We start from the raw sequence: 710 nt of genomic DNA, 5'->3' as shown, positions 1-710 counted from the left end.
AGGAAAGACTTCCTAATTAACCCAGGTGGATCATGATGGCGAAGGTGGGGCTGGCCTTAGCTGTGAAGAGGGGGAAAAATGGAAAAAACCCTGGGAAACACCTTGCTCTCTGCAGAGCTCCAGCCCCAGTTCACACCTGCAAATGCTGGGGAAGAGCAAACAAGGAGGAATCAGCCCAAACCAAGGCACCTCCTGGAGTCAGAAACGAACAGGCACCAAGGGACAACAAACGCTGAGTGCAAAACCATGGTCTTTTATTAGAAATCTCCTCGTATAAAAATGATCATGCTCTACACAGTCATCAAATAATTCATAAACATCCAGGCACTGAACTTTTTTTGTGTTTTTGTTTTTTGACTGGTCAGTACATAAAGCAGACGTATTTCAATCCATATGGTCATCACATACATTAATTAACCACCTATAGAAATCAGCACTTTGAACACAGTCTAGGTTGTATTTTACTTTATTTTGTTGTCTGTTTTTATTTAAATTTTATATATTTTTATTTATTTTTCCTTTTTGCAACATAGAATTTGGTAGGATAGAGAGAGAGAGTGAAGAGGGGCGGAGGAAGATGGGAACAAAAGAAAGTGTTAAAGGATTAAAAGAAAAAAAGAAAGAAAGAGAAACTGGAAGGTTCTGCACAACCACAAACAACCTCACAAATTCCAGAAAAGGGAAAACGTTGGGTCTCTTTTTTTTTTTTT

Source organism: Rhea americana, unplaced genomic scaffold, assembly GCF_003343005.1.
Source record: "Rhea americana isolate MKP2758 unplaced genomic scaffold, rheAme1 scaffold_321, whole genome shotgun sequence".
Classification (NCBI taxonomy): Eukaryota; Metazoa; Chordata; class Aves; order Rheiformes; family Rheidae; genus Rhea; species Rhea americana.
This window is presented reverse-complemented; position numbering follows the sequence as displayed.